Source organism: Peromyscus californicus, unplaced genomic scaffold, assembly GCF_007827085.1.
Source record: "Peromyscus californicus insignis strain IS unplaced genomic scaffold, ASM782708v3 Scaffold_19__1_contigs__length_69161282, whole genome shotgun sequence".
Classification (NCBI taxonomy): Eukaryota; Metazoa; Chordata; class Mammalia; order Rodentia; family Cricetidae; genus Peromyscus; species Peromyscus californicus.
In genome coordinates this window covers 41,883,333-41,906,250 of record NW_026294491.1, presented here as the reverse complement: position 1 = coordinate 41,906,250, position 22,918 = coordinate 41,883,333, and the positions used below count along the sequence as shown (strand labels likewise).

Here is a 22,918-nt window from a genome sequence, read left to right as displayed (position 1 = left end):
GTCTACTTTGATGTTTGCATTCTTTTTATACATACATATGTTCATACATACATATATACATACATACATATGTCTAACTTTGTATTTGATATTTATTTAATTTCACGTAATTTATTTCACAGTGTAGCCTCATCAGTTTGCTTGATCTTTGGAATCTGTTTTAAGATACAATAAACCTTTATTAAGGTTAAAAACAAACATTTAACTCTAATTCTTACAGATAGTCAACTAATCCTTACAGATGTGGATGACGTATTAAACACCATCAACACTGGTGCCTAGGAAGAGCTTAGTGGAGAGGACCCTGCTTGAACCAAGGCTGGTCAAGGCATGTTTATTTTTGATTCACCATTTTGAAGAACAATGACGCTTAATCTCTAGCTTGGCTCACTTACTACAGTGAATATTTTGAATGAGTATTTCTGGGCTGGGGAGATAGTGCTTAAAACACTGCCATGTCATGACACCTGGAGTTCAGATCCCCAGAATCCATGTAAATTCTGGGTGGCACTGCAGTCAGTCTGTAATTCTGACTCGGGAAGGCAGAGACAAGGGATTTCCTAGAGCAAGGTAGCTAGATAAAGTAGCCATATCAGTGAGCTCTGTGATTGATTCAGAGACCTTGCCTGTGTGGATATGGAGGAAAAATATCAAGAATGCTTTTTATTTTTTATTTTTTTGGTTTTTTGAGACAGGGTTTTTCTGTGTAGCTTTGTGCCTTTCCTGGAACTCGTTTTGTAGACCAGGCTGGCCTCGAACTCACAGAGATCCGCCTGGCTCTGCCTCCCAAGTGCTGGGATTAAAGGCGTGCGCCACCACCGCCTGGCTTCTTGATCTTTGACATGAACTCTGGGCCTCCCTTGTCCTCACCTATACAGATAGGCATACACATGCACCACTCAAACACATGGAAATGGAAAGAGAAAAAGAAAAACATAACAACAACAACAACAACAAAAAAACCTAAGTATGTGGTGGTTTGAATGAGAACGCCCCTATAGGCTCATATATTTGAATACTTGGTCACTATTTGAAATTATGTCAGAAAGATTAGGAGATGGGACCTTGTTGGAGAAGGTGCGTTGTGGTGATGGGCTTTTAGGTTTCACAAGGCTCACATCATTTCCAGTGTGCCCTCTGCCTCCTGCTTGTCAATCAAGGTGTGAATTCTTGCCTGTTCCTGTCATGATGTCTTCACAATGTCATCATGGACTCTAACCCTCTGACACTGTGAGCCTAATTAAACATTTTCTTTTGTAAGTTGCCTTGGTCAAGGTGTCTTATCACAGCAATAGAAAGGAAACTAAGCCGGGTGGTGGTGGCGCACGCCTTTAATCCCAGCACTCGGGAGGCAGAGCCAGGCGGATCTCTGTGAGTTCGAGGCCAGCCTGGGCTACCAAGTGAGTTCCAGGAAAGGCACAAAGCTACACAGAGAAACCCTGTCTCGAAAAACCAAAAAAAAAAAAAAAAAAAAAAAAAAAGAAAGGAAACTAATGCAAAGTGTTTTTTAAAAAATGCTGACACTTGGAAACAATACTGATCTAAGAAAACTAATGTCTATGGAGGAGCTATCAAGGGCCTAATCCTTGGGTTTCCTAAACCTTTCCCAGACAATTCTTAAAGTGCAGCCGAGGTGAGTTAGCTGCCTTAGAAGGACTTGTTTAAATTCCTATAAAGTTATTAATACATTTTATATTTATTCTTCCTCCTCCAAAATATCCAATTACTCTGCCAAGCTCTTGAACTACACAATAGTAAATTTTGTTGAACTTTATAGCCAAAGAATTGGGGATGATTCACAGAATCCAGAGGCTCAGTGTTTGAACACTTTGCTAATTCAGTAATACATAAAAATGAGTCCCCATATTGACAGAGAGGGAAAATATGTACCAACTCCACCTGATCATTCCACAGAGGATGAAATTTACAGATCAGTCTTTTCAAGGAGACAAAAAAAAAAAACCTAATAGAAACTGAAATGATGGATCTTAGGTTCCCAAAAAGAATAAAAGAAAAAAATATGATTTTTTTTAAATGGACTTTGAAAACACATAGAACCATTCTAATATCTGAAAGGAGGTAATTTCAATTAACTAGGGAACAATAACATAGAAGAGAAACTGAGAAACAGGACGGATGGGATATTTTTGCTAATATCTTGAAACATAACACATGTGGTGGAAGCTCTATTTATATAGTGACCATTTGCCAATTATAAGGCAGCATGCTGAGATCATTAGAGCTGAGACAACTCCATGGCATCGCTACAAACATGATGCCATAAGCCTCCTAGGGAACTTGTTAAAATGCAGATTTTGATTAAGTATTTGTGAAGCGCAAGTGTCTGCATTTCTAACTAACTCCCAGGGGACAGGAAGTTACAGGGCAAGAACGAATGTTTGAGCATTACTAAGGCAAGCTATCCATCTTTAATATCTACACAGATGAAAGTATCCACACGATAATCAAATTTAAGATGTAAAGTAGATTCTGTGACTTTGTCCATGAAAAGCAGAGGATATTTGATGCTGGTTATTTCTTTGTCTCCACAACACACCGAGGCTATAAATAGCTGGCCGAAGATTAGAAAGTTAAAATGCAAATCAAGTTTAATTTTTGGCCACGGTATCAGCGCTGTCACCATAGATAATGTAAGGATTTAGAACAAGAGAATGAATGTTATCCAGCTTTTCATCACAGTGACAGATTGCCTGACACAGTAACCCAAAGGAAAGATTCATATGTCTCACAGTTTCAAATGCTTCTATCTACAGTCACAAGGCTCCATTTTTATGGGTCCACAGTGAGAGAGAGCATCAGGGCAGCATTCGCAGGGAGTAATGCAACTGCTCCTTTTATGGCAACCTGGAAGCAGAGAGAGAATGAGAATGAAGTCAGAGACAGATACGGGCTCCAAAGGCATGGCCCCACTAAGCCATTTATTCCAGTCGTTTCCTGCCTTTTAAAGTTGTGACTACTTCATCATAATACATTCAACTGTAGATCTATTGATGAATTAATGGATTGTTTAAGTCACAGGTCTCATGATGTAATCATTGCTGCTTTCACTAACTGGGCAGAAAGTCTTCAATGCGTGAATACGTTAGAGTCACATTTTCTATCCAAACTGTAAAACTTTATTCGTGGTCCCTGAAAGAATCATAATATAAAATGTATTAAGTTTATCTCTACTAGTCTTCAAAGTTCCAACACTGTTTTAAAAAGTCGAGTTCGCCTTTCTGCTGGGTACCGGCTCCCTGCTGTCGAAATGGGCAAGTTCATGAAACCCGGGAAAGTGGTGCTGGTGCTGGCTGGACGCCACTCCGGACGCAAAGCCATCATCGTGAAGAACATTGATGATGGCACCTAAGACCACCCTTACAGCCATGCCCTGGTGGCTGGAATTGACGCTATCCCCGAAAAGGGACAGCTGCCATGGGCAAGAAGAAAATCACCAAGAGGTCAAAGATCAAGTCCTTTGTGAAAGTTTATAACTACAATCACCTCATGCCCACAAGGTACTCTGTGGACATCCCCTTGGACAAAACAGTTGTCAACAAGGATGTTTTTAGAGACCCAGCCCTGAAACGCAAGGCCAGGCGGGAGGCCAAGGTCAAGTTTGAGGAAAGATACAAGACAGGGAAGAACAAATGGTTTTCCAGAAGCTTCGCTTTTAGGTATATTTTTGTTCCCATCATCAAAAAAAAAAAAAAAAGTCGAGTTCATAGACTCCAGGCAGCCAGGTGTGGTGGCCACATACCTGTAATCCCAAAGAGTCAGGAGGCAGATATAAGTCAATCTCTGTGACTTCTGGGCTAGCATAGTCTATATAGCAAATTACAGAATAGACAGGGAGGTATGTGACTTTAAGAAAATAAATCAAAACACTAACGTCAACTCTTGCTTGTAAGCCCTTGTATCATTGAAAAGAAAAATTAAATAATTCCAATGTTCCACAGTGGTGGAACAAGATACATGTTCCTACAGCAAAGAGGAAAGCAAAAAATTCACATTCTTATTCTATGTTGGTTTCTGTTGCTGTGATAAGCATCATGACCAAAAACAACTTGGGGAAGAAAGGCTTTATTTCATCTTACACTTTACAGATCACCATCTAGGGAATCCAAGGCAGGAATTCAAGGCAAAAGCTTGCAGCAGAAACCGTGGAGGACTACTGATGGCTGGCTTGCCCCAGGCTCATATTTGGCTTCCTTTCTTATAGAGCCCAGGCCCACATGTCTAGGGATGGGACTTTCTACAGTGGATCAGGCCCCTCCTACATCATTTAGCAATCAAGAAAGTGTCTCAAAGGCATTCCAAAGGCCAATCTGATGGAGGTGATTCTTCAGTTGAGGGTCTCTTTTTCCAAATGTGTCAAGTTGACAACCAAGATTACCTATCGTAATCCCACAGCTATGTATCTACCATCTGAAATGTGTGATGACATTCTGTGAGTTCCAAAGGGTTTGTTCAGCCTTATTTCAGCTTGTTAGCTTCATACCACATGTGTCTCTTTCCTGAATGGGCTTTGCTCACTGCCTGGGGCTTTATGCTGCAGATGTTCATTCCTCTGCTTCATCTAATATTCTTGTATCCACTATAGTGTAGGCTTCATTTTCACAGCTTCAGACACTGACCTCTCAAGGGCTACCTGCAGGGACTACAATCCTGTCACACATTGCCTAAACCTTGAAGTTTTTATTAAAGATCTAGGTGAAAGACCCCAGTTATACACCTTTTATGTTTTGCATACCTACCAAGACAGCATCACATGGAAAATACCAAAGTTTACTGCCAGCTAAAATATTAGTTGAATTCTCTGGGATCATGGCTACTTTAAACCTAGGAAAATCCTCCCTTAGTTGGTCCTAGATGATCAGCATGCTTCAACAATGCTTTCTTCTCAAGGGAAAAATAACTCCAATGAGTCTATACTTTTATGCCATTGAGCCTATAGTGAGTAGATTTTCTGCCTCCTGAGGTACTCTTGGGCATCTTTAATATTTTTAGTGTGAAGTACTTGAATTCTTTGTAATGGTGCCAGTCTCTTTAAAACCACACATCAATTATCCCCAACTTTATACATACATCTTTCTTCTTGGCCAAACGGAAAGATTTTTATATCATTTTGTTCTGATATTTCTTACTGCAAATCTGGCAAGAAGCATCCAATAAGATTCACATGACTGCCTGAATGATGGGATACCTTGAAAATTCATTTGCCAATTTATTGAGCCATTTCCTTTTAAAACAGCTTCCCTTCAAGTCTTAGGGTATGAAGAAAATATAGATATGTTCTTTGTTGCAATGTAACACAAGTCAGCTTTAACCCAAATACCATTTGCATCCTCATCCCATTCTGAAATCAAGTGCATGTAATATTCTCAGTTTGTATCCTACGTCTTTTTTGTGAATTTGTGCCCCAAAAGTTGGACACCAGATGTTGCACAAATCCTAAATGGACTTATAATAAAAACCCAGAGCCAGATATCAGGGTGAAAGCTGAAAGATCAGAGAAGTAGAGCAAGCCACAGCTGCCACCTCTTACCTTACCAACTCCTCAGTCTGACAGAGCCTCTGCAAGAGATTGAATTCCTGTCTCCTCCTGCCTTGTATTCCTTTCTCTGCCCAGCCATATCACTTCCTGTTTCAACCTTCCTAGTGCTTGGATTTAGGATGTGTGATCCCAAGCACTGGAATTAAGTGTGTGCCACCACTGCCGGACCTCTGTGGCTGACTTTGTGGCTGACTCTGTCTTCTGATCTTCAGGCAAGTTTTATTAGAGTACAACAAAATATCACCACACAACATCCTAAATTGTTTTCCCCAAATTCCTCTCATAAAACAGTCTCAAATGTTTATGAACATTTTACGTCATTAGCAATGACTGTACCATTGACCTCACTGATTCCAATTTTCTGTGCTAGTCAGTTCTCAGTTACTGGGACAGACACCTGATAAACCAAGTTAAAGAATGATAATTTATTTTGGATCAGAGTTTCAAAGGTCTCATTCCTTGATTATATACCTCTGTTGTTTCTGAGAAATAATGAGGTAGTCCATCATACTGGAAGGGTGTTAGGGGGCAACTTTGCTTACCTTATGTAGTACACAGGAAGCAGACACAGAAAGGGTCCTGGGAAAGACATAACTCTCCAAAGACATGTTCCTTGTGACTAGCTTCTCCAACCAGACACCAACTCATAAAAGCCCATTACTGATCTAGTCATCTATCAATTGTACCAATAGGTAGTAACCAAGGTTTTAACACATTAACCTTTTGCAGGAACCCATGTAAACTGCAATATCAATGTAGATGTGATTGCAATATCAATCACCATGTGATTTTTGAAGAAAATAAATTTAAGTATAGTGAGAATATATTGACCTTGTAGGCTGTGATGATTTTAAAAGTATTGGGAGCTTAAGGAGGCTATCTGCTTATCTGAATGATGAAAACATATATTGAAGAAAAAATAAAAACTCTGGGATATAAATGGCACAAACAACAGATTAATGAAAGCCTCAATTGTATGAACAATGGTGTAATAATAAGTATTTTAGTGATATTTTTGTAATATTTTTCACAAACATTAGGTCTATACAGTCTTATAATTCACTGAAGATACTAAAAAGCACTTATTTATATGAATGTATCAATTAATTAACATATTAAAATTAAAATAGAAATTTAAACTTAATTTTACATTGTTTATGTTGTAGTATTATAGGTGGAACCTAGGGCCTTGCAATGCTGGGTAAGTGCTCTGTTATGATGGTATATAACCAACACTTCCTTTACTTTTTATTTTGAGTAAGAGTTTTACTAAGTTAACCAGGATATGCCTTGGGTCTCTCTCTCTCTCTCTCTCTCTCTCTCTCTCTCTCTCTCTCTCTCTCTCTCTCTCTCTCTCTCTCTCTTTCCCTTTCTCTCTCCCCCTATATCCCAAAAAAGTTTTGAACTTGCAATCCTCCTGCCTTAGCTTTCCATGTACTTAGGACTATAAACCTATATCACCAGGCCTGCCTGACTCATTTTTTTAATTAATGTGTTAAACCATTTAGAAACAATAGCAATCAATTAATTATTAATACCAAAACATATTTGTAAACAACAATATTTCCCAAAACACAAAATATAATGCGAAAGGCTGCATTGCCTTTGTAAATCTAATTTTAGAGACACCTGTTCTCCAAATTGCTTTTATATTTACTTTATGATTATATATTTTGATTGAAGTATGTGATGAAAACCTAGCCTCACAGGTAACTGGAAACAGGAAGGAAAGTTTAGTATTTTCAGAAGGTTATGAATATTTTTATTTGATTCTACATCCAAACTTGACAGGTGCGTATTTCCAGATTCAACTTTGTTAACCCTTTCAGAAGCTGTAGCAAGGGCTGTGGGTATTGTGCATTGAGCAAGGGCCTGCCAGGAGACTCTGTGTTTAAACTCTATCCCAAAGGATGAGGAAAAGGAAGAGAAAGATGACACAGGAAGAGAAATAAGAGGGAGGAAAGGAGGAGGGAAAAGAGGTATGGAAGAGGAGGAAGAGGAGGGGTGAAGGAAAAGGAGAGAGGAGATGGAGAAGAGGGTGGAGTTGGAGGAGGAAGGATGAAGGACAAGAGAGGAAGAGAGAAGGAGGCAGAGGATGGGAGGAGATGTGGAGGATGAGAAAGAGGACAGAAGTGGGGAGAAGGAGGGAGAGAGCTAGAGGAGGAGGAGAGAGGAGATTAAAGAGGGGAGAAAGGAAAGAGGACAATGAGGATGTGGGGAGAAGGAAGGGGATGGGGAGGGAGGAGAAGAAAGAAGAGAAGTGGAAAAAAGGAGGGGGGAGGCAGGCAGGACATAGAAAAGAACTCTTTGTACTGCTCTTGCAAACACACCTGTTAATCGCCTGGCATAAAAGGGTTATCACCTCATTTTATTGGTCATAAGGAAAACGTTTCAATGAATTACAAATAATTTCAAAGTTTTGACATGCCATTATGTAGTATCAGTTTATTAATATGACTTCTGATCTTGTCAGAAATGTCAGGAAGAACTGAAAACCTGTTAAGGTTCAAGAAGTAAGTCAAAGCATTCATGGGTCCTGTGCTTCCAGACATTTGTTTTTGTGTCTGTGCTATTATTATTATTATTATTAGCTAACACAATTGATCAATAACCTTATATATTTGTGCTAAGATGAAAATAAGGCAGTATTATGAAGGCTCATGATACAAACTATTATAAGAAAATCTTAATAAATGCAACACAATATTATTGTGATCTTAGTCTAGCAAACAGCTCTCTGCTGACATAACCAGGCAAAATAACAATGGTCTCAATTGTAGTCAGGCATCCTTGGACACTGTCCTGGCTATTTCCAATTGACATGAATATAAAAGTGTTTTCACAAAAAGACATTGTCTACCTTTTATACCATGTTGATGCTTGGGTTAATTTAGATCAAGCTACCTAATCATAAAAGGCCCTGGAACCAAACAGATAATAGTCATCCTTGTGCTTTTACCAAAAGTACTCTGAGTTAAAAGGAAAAAAAAAAACTAAAAAAGCTTGTTTTCTACTCAAGATTGTCATGGATGAATTAGCAAACATTCATTTTACTAAGCACTAACATTCATTTTACAAAGTGCTGACCTGAAAATGCTTTTATAGTATTTTGTATGTGTTAATGGAATATGTCAGACATAACTAATTAGTTAAACATAATTGTGAAGATTTCTTCATTTTGACAAAAGAATACTTGGGGATATTTGACATTTCTCAAAACCTGTTATATGTATAAAACTTAGTAATTCCCTCAGGAATCTGTGAGGTATGTAGATGTGGCAGTTCTCCAAAATTACAAATGACTCTCATTTTATTTAAGACAAGAAGGTAACAACTGGATTTAATGTCCTTCCAGACTTCTTTTAAGGTAGGCATAGCTGTCTAAAAATAATACGGCTTTAATAATACATTCAATTCAGAATTGGCTGGCTGTTTCTGAAGTGAGGTTTGCTACTGTGTACTTGCTTCTTTCCTCTTCTCTTTTGTCTATTTCCTGATACATGGATGCTAGAGTTAGAGGACCAGCAATTACCTGGCAATCATGCAGGAAAGCCATGAGAATGCAGTGACCTTGGCTTAAACAGCATCTCCATATGAACCGTGGCTTATCTTTGCCATTCTTACTTGATTAAAGTTAAGCTCCTTTCTATTACATGCTGCCAAGTACTTCCTACATGGTGCACAAAGTAGCTATTATGCATTTATTTATATAGATAAAGAAATTGAGGCTAATTTGTTTTATAACTAAGTAATTGGTACCTGGCAAACCTCAAATGGGAGGATTTAAGAGAAAATCAGCTCAGTGTACTTCAAAGACAAACCTTATCTAACAATTATGTGAGATAGAACTTGTTAACCTGAAGTCTCATCTATTTATAGAGCAACAACCTCATTTCTACTCCTCCACGCTCTTTTCTCTTGCCCTTTAAGCCCAGACTCAAAGATCAGGAATTCCTGACTGACCTAGTAATTAAGGAGTAGTTTGTGGTTATGAAAAGTCTCTCTGCCCTCCTACCTATTAGATGGCTTCAACCTCACCATAAATCTCCATGATAGTGTGAAGTTTCTTCTACAAATCTTTCTCATGTTTCAAAACCTCATTGTTCATGACCTACTTAAGCATCCCTTTCTTGAATAAGCCTTTTCAAATATCACTAGTTCACACACCTCTCTCATCACCATGTATTTCTATTAAATTTGCTGTGGCAGTATTAGCCCTGGGCTTTTTAAATGACTAATTCATCTCATTATAATTACTTCCTAACACCAGTGCTAACACATAAAAGAAATGTTCATTGGATGTGTATTCATGATTCTTGGAAAAAATGCAGAATAAAGGATTGATTCTGCAAAATCGAAAGTTGCAGATCCTGACATTTAGTGGATAATGATAGTCAGTTTACAAAAGAAAAACCGAACACAAAAAGATCAGGATATCTGAGCGAACCATGTCATGTCATGTTCTTTCAATAATTCATTCTAGAAGTCTTTACTAAGCAACCCCAGTGATCTGGGATTGGTTTCTGTGCACAAATATGTATTGTGCCCTGCACATTGACATAGTGTCACAGGCTCATATACTTGGAATACCTGGGATTCTTACCTGACAAGACATTCCTTGTGGGAGAATTATATTCCCTACTCCACTGACATTGAGTCTGGCTACATGATTTTGTATGGACAATTAAATATAAACGAGAATAGTATGTGCCACCCACAAACAGAAGATTTAGGGGACATCCAAAATTCTACTTTCATTTTTCCTGTAACATAGATCTGATAGCATTTCTGCTGTGGTTTAAATATGTTTTCCCTCTGAAACTCGTGTTTAAATTTAATACTTACAGTACTAACCTGTAGGTCCTTGAAGAGGCGGTTAGTGATCTGCCATCAGGAATGGATTAACCCACTTATACAATTGATTGATTAGTAATTGTTGGGTTATCAGGAGGGCAGGTCTGCTATAGGGACAATCTTAGAGGAGTTGAATGCTCTCTGTGTTTCACCTCAGATACCCTGTCCTGTCTTAGGACTCTGCCAATTAGCAGATGTGGCCCCTCAGTCTTGAAACAGAGGCTTGGGCTGAACAATCCTGTGTCTTTATCATTTAAACTAGTCTGTAGTATTCTGTTATTAACAACAGAAAATGACTAAGACAGCCCCAGATAGTACCTGCTCCATGTACCTATGTCTCAGTGTGAAAATGTCATAAATCAGAGTGGCAGCCAACTCTCATTAAAGCTAAATCAGAAAAAAAAAAGTGTATGAAAAGGGGGGCAGATTTGAGTCATTTTCTGCCATAATCCAGATTGGCATAATGCAACTATTACCTGCTGGCCAGATTTTAAAGATGTCTTTCATCTGAGAAGAAAACAGTAGTGTAAGTACATGAAAGACAAAAATTGTGATTTTATTCAGGAACATGGGAAAAGGATCCCAGACAAATAGAAGATATGGATAAGGAATGTGGAGCATACCAATATAAGTGCATGTGAAGGCAAGCGTGATACGTTCATGCCTCCACGATATTACTTCACAGAGATTATTGTCAACACCAATGTTAACTATAGACATATGCAGATAAACAAAGTGAGAAGAAATAATTCCTAAAACTACCATATATTTGCATATAAAAAAATTTTTAAAAGATATTTAGTATAGTAAATTGCTGTCTTGGACACTTATCTTTCAATAAAATTGTATATATACATCAAAAGAATCTCAAAATAACTTTATTAATCATATTTTTATTTTATTTTATATTTTGAGACAGAGTCTCCAGTGTTCTAGACTGGCCCTAAACTTGCTGTTTGGCTGGGAATGTCCAGAACCTCTGATGCCCCTGTTTCCAGCTCCCTCCTGAGTAATGGTACCCATCACTATGTCCAGTTTATGTGGTGCTTGGAATCAAGTACAGAGCTTCATGTGTGCTAACCAACCCTACCTCCTGAGGTTCATCCCTACCCCTTTGTTGTCCTCTAACTTTAAACATCCAGTCCTAATTCCTGGTCATGTCGTTTCTTCATTTCTGGCTGTGATGATTAATCTTGAGTCTTAACTTGACATGCCCGGAAAAGGGAACCTTAACTGAAGAATTTCCTCCATCAGATTGCATGTGAGTGTATCTGTGGGACGTTATCTTGATTTCTGATTCATGTAGGAGGGCTTAGACCACTGTGGGCAGTACCATTTGTGGGCATTCCTTGTGGGTCATATATATAAAAGCATATATGTACATATATGTATGTATGTATGTATGTATATATATATATATATATATATATATATATATATATATATATATAAGCCGAAGATAAGCCTGAAAGCAAGCCTGTAAGCAGAATTCCTCCATGCTTCATGCTTCTGCCTTGAATTGCTGTGATTGCTTACTTAGATGATGATCCTTACAGTATCAGATGAAATAAATCCTTTCTTTCCAAAGTTACTTTTGGTCACAGTTTTATCTACCAACAGAAAGAAAACTAGAACAATCACCAATATAAGAAAAATATTAACATGGGCTAAGTTCCAATCCTAAATATTTTCATCTCAACATAGAAAAGGCATGCAATTATTTTTCTTTTAAACTAGTAAGTGTCTACTTAAAATGTTTATTCACCAACTTTTTCTATCTGACTAGTCTCAGAATTTGGCTTAATGTAAATATTCAGTGAATAAAATTTAAAGCAGCCACATCTTCATCCTTTTTAAAACACAGCTATATATTAGAATTCTGTCAGAGGCCTCTGTCAAATTGAACTATTGAACTTTGGATGGTGAAAGTCCTCCCCCAGGCAAGAGATTTAAATCATTTTCAAAGTTAATTTCCTGCTCCCAGATGGAGAACAAATCCAATCAGGTTTACTTCATTCTTTGGATGAATGGGAAAATGTCACTTGCATACTCAAAGAGGAAGGAGAAATCTCCAGGAAGTCGGAATCCCATCTGTGCCACTGCCGCCAAGAAGGCAATCCTGAGTGAGCAGACGGGCTGTTCGGAGCCTGAGAACAGATCTGAAAGCCACCTACATAAATCCCAAGCTTGCTTTCAAGGGAATTCTAGAAGGAGGGGATAGCTGTTTACAATAGAAACACATGTGTCTTTGGATTTTTTTTTCCACCTTAAAAGGAAGAGATGGTTTGTAGTTCTAAGAAGGAATCTGCATGAACTGTTCAAGTTTCACCTGTGAGCTGAAATGAGGGACTTTCAGGGCTCTGTGAAAGTGAGAAGGTTTCTGCTTTGTCATATGTAGCATGAAAATTAGAAAGAACTAATGTTCAAAAATTCTAAAATAGTCTGAATAAAGAAAAAGTGAAGTAGACATTCGTGTTTCTTATGTAAGCTATTAAATCCTAGTCTCTCCCCGCCCCCCGCCTCCCCAAGTTGGCTACCTGTTTAAAAAAAATCATGTCTGCTGTCAAGACGTTTGGGAACCTGAACCCTTTCTAATGAAATCTTTCTTGGTGACAAAGGTATCCTCAGAAAAGAAACAGGCATGGAATTGAGTTTCATGGAATGGCTGGGCACCAGCTGGGCCACCCTCAACTTACCCTGCCATACCTGAGTTTGCAGGGTGTGTTTGTTAGTCTTTCATGGACTTGACAATCTGCAGTCATCTGTGAAGAGAGAACCTCGATAAGAAAATGCCCCCCATCAGATTGGTCTTTAGTCAAACCTGTAGGACATTTTCTGATTGGTGATAGATGTAGGAAGGCCCAACCTGTTGTGGGTGGGGCATATAAGAAAGCATTCAGAGCAAGTCCGGAGGACAATCCAGAAGGAAGTGTTCCTCCATGGGCTCTGCTTCAGTTCCTGCCATGAATCACTGCTCTGGCTCGTTCCTCTTGGAGTCAGAATGCATGTAACTAACTTACAGGAGCCCACAGTTGAGACACTTCAAGCTTTCAAAGAGCTTTTAGATACTCTAAAGAGACTGAATTTATATATGTATTGTTGAAGACTGTGAGGCTTTTAAAAGTTGAAATGTTTTATATTATAATATTGATAGTAATATCAGATCTTGGCCACAAACAAGAAAGGAAGGTGTATTATTTAACAGTGATGATGTATTTGTGTGTCAAGTCGGCAAGGGGTCAATTGTGTTGGTAAGGTTTTTTGTTTTGTTTTGTTTGGTTTTTGTTTGTTTTTTTGTTTGTTTGTTCGTGAGCTCAAAAGATGCTTGAGTCATTGGAGAAGAGGAAACCTCAGTTGAGAAAATTCCCCCATCAGATCGGCCTAAAGGCAAGCCTATGGGACATTTTCTTGACTGATGATTGATGTGGAAGGTCTCATCCCACTGCGGGTGATGCCACCCCTGGACAGGTAGTTCTGTATTCAAAAGAAAGCAGACTGAACAAGGATGGAAAAGCAAGCCAGCCATTAAGCAGCATTTCTTCGTGGTTTGTGCTTTGGTTCCTGACTTGAGTTCCTTACTTTACTCAGTGATTGATTGCAACTGTAAACTGAAATAAACCCTTTATCCTCAACAATAAGTTGCTTTGGTTCAGAGTGTTTTCTCACAGCAATAGAAACCCAGCTAAGACCATGCAAAGGGAAGTGGTGTTATTTGCTCTGGAAAGAAAGATATTTTCCTAAGCAACTTATCTGCATCTCTTGTTGAAGAATACCTTATCCTGGGGTCAGTAGCACAAAGAAAATTTTTCTGAAAGGGTTTTAGTGGACTTGATAATATTAAACTATATTATTTCTTATGAATATAAAGCAGGTACCCAGTTATGCCTTAAATTAATGGTAATGAAAAGACATCTAAAGTAGAATTGCAGTTAAATGTTAGCTCAGGTTGCAGGATTCCAACTTAATTTTTAAAGTAAGTCTATTTTTCCCTTTCTCTACTACTTAATCCGAAGAATTCTAGATTCTAATTAAAAGCAAATTGTCTATGTTTAATGAGTATTCAATATCAATAACAAAAGCAGTTCATAAAGAAGAGAAGAGGGATTATATTCCTTCTTTCAGAGCACAAATGTATCTCAATCAAAACAAATTAGCACTCAAGCTATGGCCATGAGCCGTGAATCATGGCAAAAACTTTTGTTGGACCAAGATTACCAATCTGGAAAAAGGGAAATCAACTTAATATAATTGATAATCACATTCTGTGCTAGGTAGGAGAAGAAATACATTTTTTTCTCTGCATAATTTTATGTAATCCTTACTGTAGTCTCTTTTATACAAAACACTGACAGTGACTTTAGGCTCATAAAATAATGAATAGTAAATGTAACCCATTTCCCCATTAAAAAGCTGCACAATAATTTTGTTTTTAGAAAAGCTGAAATAGAGTATTTTTCTATTTTTGGAATCAGCCAAGAATGAGCACCTTTGTTTCTAAATCACTGTGTGTTAGACTATTTTCTAGGGTTGTACTTACTTGTCTAAGATTGTGTACCCTTAATAATTATTGCATCTGTCATAAAGTGCTCTTTGAAGAATGGAACCTGTTCCTCCTAACAGGGTGTGAGTACTCCCACTGCCAGTTCCTGCACCATTCATGCATCCTGGCAATTTCCTGGGTAAAATTATATATAATTATATATAAAATTAAAATGATGTATAATTATATATAATTTCATATATATATATATGAAATTGTCTTTTATTTAAATTTCTTTGATTATTAGTGATTATTGGTAAATAATAATTGAATTATTAGTGAATAGAACTGAACAACATATTTATTGTTCATATTTATATTTTTCTATCAACTTCATTTGCTCACTTTTATACATGTTCATTTTATGTATTGTTTATAGAAACTACACTAATGTTATTGTAACCTTGTAATGTGTGAAATTTTTCTCACTCTACTTTTTGGTTTATGGCAAGATTTTGTACGTTACTATTTGATCTATATGGCATTTATTTCAGTAAAAGATGATAGTAATTCAACTCAGTTTTTATTCCTAGTGATTTGTAAGTCTTTCCAGCAATGACAATCACTGTTATCACTAGTCAGCAGAGTAGAAACGTTACAACCTTGGGATGGTCTCAGCTTTTGTTACACAGACTTTCATTGCATGTAGTTGTAAGTCAACTGTCCTCTATGCAGTTTTATAATCAAATCCTGCACATGGAAAGCATTCCTAGTTTAACAACTCTGAGATACCACCTTACGCCTGTCAGAATGGCTAAGATCAAAAACACTGAAGACACCTTATGCTGGAGAGGATGTGGAGCTAGGGGAACTCTCCTCCACTGCTGGTGGGAATGCAAACTTGTGCAACCACTTTGGAAATCAATATGGTGCTTTCTTAGAAAATTGGGAATCCATCTCCCCCAAGATCCAGCTATACCACTCTTGGGCATATACCCAAGGAATGCTCAACCACACCACAAGAGCACTTGTTAAGCTATGTTCATATCAGCATTGTTTGTAATAGCCAGAACATGGAAACAACCTAGATGCCCTTCAACTGAAGAATGGATAAACAAAATGTGGTACATATACACAATGGAATACTACTCAGCAGAGAAAAACAATGACATCATGAGGTTTGCAGACAAATGGATGGATCTAGAAAAAATTATCCTGAGTGAGGTAACCCAGACTCAGAAAGACAAACATGGTATGTACTCACTCATAGGAGGATACCAGATGTGGAACAAGGATGACTGGACTGCTACTCACATCACCATGGAGGCTACCCGGAAAACAGGACCCCAAGAAAGACACAGGGATCACCCAATGACGGAGAAATGGAAGAGATCTACATGAACAGCCTGGACATGAGTGGGGGTAATGAAGGGTGAGGGTGGAGGGGAAGAGAGCTTGGGGGAGCGGGAGATCCCACCTAGTTTAAAAACAAAAACACAAAAAACAAACACACACATAAAACCCAGCTTTCAGGATACCTGAACTTCAGCACTAGTTTTACCAAAACCAGAATCTGTCTATCATATATGACTAATGATAAACAGCCTTAATTGGTTCAGTCCTCTTAAAGAAGTTCTCTAACAGTGAGCACCAAATTCTTTACATGCATTCAGCACTCTTGACGTTGAGCTGATCATTTTTTGGTGAGTTGGTGGAATCCTGTGTCTTGCATTAGATCCTTTACATTAGAAGATGTTTGGAAACATCTTTTACCCTGACATACTAGACACAAGAAGCATTCCTTCAATTTGACAACCCAAAATATTCTGGTAGTCGGAATGAGAATGGTTCTCATAGGCTCATATGTTTGAATATTTGGTCCCTAGTTGGTAGAAATGTTTGAGAAGGATTAAGAGGTGTGAACTTGTTGGAGGAAGTGTGCCACTGGGAGTGGGCTTTGAGGTTTCAATTCCCTATGCCATGCCAATTCCCTCCCCGCCTCTGACTTACGCTTGTTGATCAGATATGAGCTCTTAGATACTGCTCCAGCACCATGCCTGCCTGTCGCCATACTCCCCATCATGTTAAACATGGACTCATCCTCTGAAACTATAAATAAATAAATGCCACAAATAAATGCCTTGATCATGGTGTTTTGTCAAGGCAATGGAATGGTAACTAAAATATTCCCAGACACTAAAAACTGCAAGAGTCTCTTCAGTTAAAATATACTCCCTTCTGGGTTTAAAAAATAGGTTTTTTATTTTATTTTATAATTTCATTTAATTTTACATATCAGCCACAGATTCCCTTGTTCTCCCCCCTCATGCCACCTCCCCCCCCACCTTCCCCTCATCCCACCCCCCCATTCCCATCTCCTCCAGGGCAAAGACTCCCTGAGGATTGAGTTCAACCTGGTAGACTCAGTCCAGGCAGGTCCAGTCCCCTCCTCCCAGGCTGAGCCAAGTGTCCCTGTATAAGCCCCAGGTTTCAAACAGCCAACTCATGCACTGAGTACAGGACCCAGTCCCACTGCCTGGATGCCTCCCAAACAGATCAAGCTAATCAACTGTCTCACTTATCCAGAGGGCCTGATCCAGTTGGGAGCTCCTCAGCTATTGGTTCATAGTTTATGTGTTTCCATTTGTTTGGCTATTTGTCCCTCTGCTTTATCCAACCTTGGTCTCAACAATTCTCGCTCATACAAACCCTCCTCTTTCTCGCCAATTGGACTCCTGGAGCTCCACCTGGGGCCTGGCCATGGATCTCTGCATCTGGTTCCCTCAGTCATTGGATGGGGTTTCTAGCATGACAATTAGGGTGTTTGGCCACCCTATCACCAGAGTAGGTCAGTGTTAGAGAGGCCCACAGAAATCCACAAAGATACCCCCACAAAAAATAGATTTTTTAAAGTAATGTATAATTACTTGAAAAATTTAAATAATGCTAAAAAGTTGGGCAATAAGAACAAAATAACCAGGGAATTTGAATTTTTGAAGCGTTACATTCATTAAAAATTTCAGGAAAATCATATAAGTTCTTCCAGTTTTAATTCATTTTCCCCTTAAGACTCTGTTTCCCATTTCCTATATGCTATTTCTATTATACACTGAGAAGAAAGATATATAGCTAAAAATCATGAATCTAAGTTATTAGAACAATCCAAATTAGTAAATACAATGTCAGTCTCTGTTATTTGGCAGACAGAAAACATACACCAAAATTTGTATCAAAGATAAATAATGTTTTTAGGTGTGATGGAACTTTCTATGCTTGTTTATCACCAAGAAGGTTCAGACTTTGACCCTCAGGTCTTCAAAAGATGTCCACTGCATCAACCCACATTCAAAGGCAGAAACAGGGAAGAAGCAAGGGGTTATGCCAGGTCTGTCTATTCCTGTTTTTAAGGGAAATAAGCTTTATTTTAAAAACTTTGCCTTAGATCTTATTGGCCTGGCACAGATCCTCTGTTAGGACTCTTATCTCCATGAAAGAAATATTTGTAAACTAGGAGAATAAGAAAGGAAATCATTAATAGAACCTAAGATGCCAAAGTAACAGAGCAAGACTTCAGTGCAAGCAGCTGCATAGAAAGGACAAACCATTTGTAGGGTCTACTATACATGATACCAAAGACAAAACTCATGATAATGATGATATTACATGGTTTCTAAGTGATTATGGTATGAAGGCCTGCCTCTAACAAAAATTTATGTACTGTAAGAATATTAACTTTGTTTTACAAATGAGAATTACCCAATTGGTTATTTATTTATTTATTTGTTTGTTTGTTTGGTGGGGGATTCTTTCAATGTCTATGAAGCAAAATTTATTTTTGCAAAGTACTGTGATCAATCTATTGTTTTGGGTGGCTTCCAGAGATTTAACCAATTATGGATCAAAGATATTTAAAAAAAATTTCCCCTTAGTGAACACATGTTATATAACAGCTTCCTCTGAAATTGAAACATTCCATCCTGTAGGGAAGCTTTTTAAACAAGGAAGTAAACAACTCAAAACAGCTTTAGGAAGTCCCTGAAACTGACTAGATTGACTAGACCCCCCTCCCTGGCAGAGTAAGCAGTAAAAGCTGAACTTCTCTCAGACAAGTGGAGTTGAGATACAGGGAAGACTCTCGGACATGCCAAGCTGAAAAGCAACTCTGAGACCAGACCAGTTGCCTCAAAGAAGCAAAAACCAGAGGAACAGCCTGGAAGAGGTTTAGACCAACTGAGGCACTTAGGAAAGCCCCTCTACAACCTGTTGAGCTGCCTGCAGGCTGTGCAGTATGCTCCAGATTCCCAGATTCATGAGCTGTCACCCACGCTACAGTGGGCCTTGGTGATGCAGCTGTTTTTCAGTAATTTCTGCTCCTTACCCATATTCCTGTAAGTAACCCCAATAAAACTCCTGGTTCATCAACTTGGACTTTGGTGGTATCTGTGCTTTGGTCTGTTGTGGGTTCCTACCTGGTATGTGTAGACATATGGTATGTGCATCATCTCCCCAGGAAATGTTTTGTCACATAACAAGTATGATCTCACTTCCTTTTGTCATTGTCCCTTTAAAAATACAGCACAAGTATTTGTATAACATTTACCATGTGTTTGATATTACAGATAATCTAGAGACAACTTAGAGTTTAGAGGAGGGTATGTGAGTGATAGACAAATACTGAACTATTTCATGTAAGAGGTGCCATGAATTTTGGAATCTGTGGTGGTTAATTTTCACTGTCAACTTGACTGGATTTAGAACGGCCCAGGAGACACACCTCTTGGGTGTGTCTGAGAGGGAGAGTCCATCAAGGATCAACTCAGCAGAGACCATATACCCTGAGTATGGATGACAGTGTCCTACCCACTAGGGTCCCAGACTGAAAAGGGGGATGGGGAGAAGAAAGCCAGCTGAAGACCAGCCCTTATCTCTCCCTGTCTGCTGACTGAGGAGGCAGTGTGACCAGCATCTGTATCCCATCTTCACCATCAGAACTAAGTTCTTCTTTCCTAAAGTTGCTCTGTCAAGTATGTTGCCCCAGCAACAGGAAAGAAATGGATACAGTATCTGTGGGGAGACCTGGAGAAAGCCTCACCGATGCAAGTTCATCAAGAGGTGCTTCATCACTAAAACACTTCTCCTTTGTGGTTTAACAGAAAATAATATATTATAATTTTATAATTATAAATATGTGTATAAATACAGAGATACAGTTTACCTTTTTTTTTTTTTGTAAGTAAAACCAAGTGTGGAAACCATGAAGAGACATCAGTGACACTCCCACAGCCAATGGCCAATATCCACTTCCACTGTGGAGGCACGTACACACACTGTATAAACAGTATTCGGAAATGGTGCTGGAGGTGTTTTTATGCCGTCGACTGAAGTAGGAACAACCATATTATTCTCTTTCAGTATCAACGCCACAGCCTGAGGCATGCTGGAAAACCGAGAGATTATACTTCCTAATATAATTAAGTAGTGGCTGAACATGGGACTAAGATCACCACCTTAAGGATTTGTCAGACTAATCCAAAATGTTCCCAAGAAAATTCTTGTGAATCTTAGGAGGAAAAATGGCACAAGAGAATAGAATACTGAGTTTTAGTAAAAATCCTTCTGAAGTAAAGTTTTTTGTTTTTTTTTTTTTTGGTTTTTCGAGACAGGGTTTCTCTGTGTAGCTTTGCGCCTTTCCTGGAACTCACTCTGTAGCCCAGGCTGGCCTCGAACTCACAGAGATCCGCCTGCCTCTGCCTCCCGAGTGCTGGGATTAAAGGCGTGCGCCACCACCGCCCGGCTGAAGTAAAGATTTTTCACCAAAGTGAAGATGGCTAGTTAAGGCCTTATACAAGTGCCGCCCCCCGCCCCTTGACGTGATTTTACAAAGCTCTGCTCTAGTATATGCAGACTTAAATATGCTTTCTAAGAAAAGTTATATTTTCCCCCAATGGTGAGGAAGGTCAGAGAGCATGGCTCACTTCTGATCCCAACACCACAGAACCTTCCAGTTCAAAGACTTTGTGCTTCCTCAATGGTAGTGGCTAACAAGTTTTTAAACTGTGTTTTGCCTCATACTTTTCTGAAATGTGGGTGAAACCAGTGTTCCTGCTCATGTTAAGATCAGGATAAAACTCAAAATCCGTGACTTCTCATTATGCTTTTTATAACTGATACACATTGTACAACTTGGAACTCTCACGTAGTGACTGAAAGAACCAAACGGAATGGCTGCTGACTCAAGAATGGCTTCTTCGCTTTCGCTGTGTCTTTCTTTTGGATACTTGCTGAGTGGAAAAGTCCTGTGACATCTGTCTATTGAGTCAGATAAGGGACAAGTGAGAAAATTCAACACCCCTGCAGATAATTGGGGTTAATCCTACAACTGCTCTGGGTACCCTTCCCTGGATCCATTCCTACAGATGACTTTTAGGGACCAGCTACTAGATCCCTCAGCCCAGTGTGAACTCCAAGCACTGGCAAGGGGTCCCCGCATTTTTCTTAGGCTATTTTGTTACAAGTCTTTGCTTCCTACCATCCCAGTCTTAGTTTCGACCTAACAAAAACCTCTTCTAAGTCATTTATAAAGAACAGCATTGAGTTGTCTTTGACTGAAGTATTGGTCAATCCATTGGCTTCCACTGAATTAATGTAATAATTTAAAAATTATTTTTTTATCTATTCCTACTGTAGAAATATTAATCAATACATGGCCCAAATAGTTCATTTCCTTCCCACTGTCACCACCGCCTCCCTGGGGAGGCTCTAATTAGAGGGAATGGCTAGAAACTTTCAGGCTCATTACCCACAATGTTTCAATGAATATAAAAGATTTGCCATGGTTTCTGAAAGCAGCACTGGGTGGAAATCATAAGGGGAAAAATACACCTCTGTGCTTTAGAATCAAGATGGTTTGAGCATCTTCCCTTACAAATAAAATACTAAGAATGTTCTTCATGGAAATGACAGCAATTAATAGCCACCATTTATTGCCTCATGAACATAAGCATGAATGCCAGAGGTGAAAAAGCTATTTATGTTTTTATATTAATATTAAACCATAGCTAGTTCTTTTATTGTTCATAGAGCTAATGATAGTCAACACCCAACAGTAGATAGCATAATTAGGACCTAAAAATGATTGCTATTTCCTGTGAAAGGTTACGTCTAATTAGAGGACATGAGATAGGCCCCATAACAAAAATAATAAGACCGAGGAACAGCAAAGAATTGGAGCCACGGGCAAGGTAAATTAATTCCTAAAGTTTTCATTGTTTGGCTCTCATGTCATTCTTGCTTGGACTAGGTGGAATGTCTCCTCCATCTTTCATTTCTACCCTTCTAGTCAGCAACAAAACCAAGCCAACAACTGAGCAACTGTCAGGGTTCTCTAAAGAAACTGAACAAATCACAAAAAGTGTTTGTATATGTGAGTGTATGTGTGTGTGTGTGTGTGTGTGTGTGAGAGAGAGAGAGAGAGAGAGAGAGAGAGATGTTTAATTTGAAAGAATCTGCTCATGTATTTGCCCAGGGACTAGGCTTGTAAGCTAACTCTATGGAGAAGAGCCGCAGGCTGGCAACACAGTTATAAAGCTGTTGTTGGCCTTTCGAATTCAAAGTTTGTATAACTGGAAACTTGGGCAATGTTTCTAGTTAAAATTTTGAGTCACAATTCTTTTTTTTTCCTTCAGGAAAGCCTAATCTTTGTTTTTAAGGGTTTAAATAGCTGAAGATTTCCACATAAGTCATCAGAGTTAATCTGCTTATTTAAAGTCAGTTGAGTGTATGTATATTTTAGTGTCTGCAGGATATCAACAGAGACATTAATTAACTGTATTAATGTTCAGTTAAACTATTGGATACTGGAGACCACTGACGCTGGTAAAGAAAATGAACTATGGTCTCAACTTAAGAGAAAGCAGTTTCTAGATTATAATAGGAATATAGTAGGCCCCACTATACTTACTTGTGACTCAACATGGCCATTCAATGATGTAATGAGTGTCAGTTGCTTAGCACTCTGGTCGGAATAT

At 38.6% G+C, this 22,918-nt stretch overlaps 1 pseudogene; it reads left to right on the top strand.

Annotated features, from left to right (window-relative positions):
* The first annotated feature begins 3,268 nt into the window (after positions 1-3,268).
* The window catches only part of LOC128113921 (60S ribosomal protein L27-like), a 60,853-nt pseudogene continuing 41,203 nt past the window's right edge, over positions 3,269-22,918 (top strand).